Source organism: Gadus macrocephalus, chromosome 17, assembly GCF_031168955.1.
Source record: "Gadus macrocephalus chromosome 17, ASM3116895v1".
Lineage (NCBI taxonomy): Eukaryota > Metazoa > Chordata > Actinopteri > Gadiformes > Gadidae > Gadus > Gadus macrocephalus.
The window spans coordinates 1,866,077-1,866,911 of NC_082398.1; positions in this window are offsets into that span (position 1 = coordinate 1,866,077).

Sequence of the window (835 nt, forward strand, 5' to 3'; positions counted from 1 at the left end):
TAGTTCTCCATTGGCAATATACCCCCCCCACCCAAATAGACAGACACAGTAGGATCCAGACAGACAAACAGACAGTAGGATTCAGACAAACAGACAGTAGGATCCGGGGAGTTACTTGAGTCGGCGAGAGACGGACATCGGCCGAACAGCGTCAAGGACACGGGGGAACGCAACGATAACACGGAGGGAAAACTTTTAATTATGGTCGGGGAAACATCGTCGCCGCCCTTGGCTTGTTTACCGCCTTGCTGGGAACAACGGCTGATTGCTTTGTAATCATCTGTCCGATAATGTAGAACGCGTCTCGCCGTCACCCCTCTCTCTCTCTCTCTCTGCAGCGCCCGCCGTGCGACGAAAAGATGATCAGGCATTCATCATTTAGCCTAAACGCTGTACCTTGCATTAGGGGGAAGGTACAGGAAGCACTGATGGATTATTACCGCGGTCGCTGGAGCGCGCCGCCGGTCAGCGCGTCAAAAGTAAAGGCGTGGTCGCCGAACGACACGTCAGACAAGCTTCAGACCCCTCCCCACCCTTGCCCCCCCCCCTCCCCACTAGGACCCACCCACACGGCCATCTTGGTCCATTTAGCGACACCAGCTAACGTGGCAAGATGCTAGCGACTGGCAAGATGCTACATCGACGCGCTTGCTGTAAAACGCACTTGCGTGACGTCGTATTGAAAAAAAAACATACACAGGCCGACGTATCTTTATCCAGAGGCAAGCCTGCATACACACCACCGCGACCGCGACAACAGAACAACAAAGGCGTCTCACGCTCTGTAACGCGGGGGGACGTTGAGGGGCGGTGGCGAGGCTGTGCGTTACCGTGG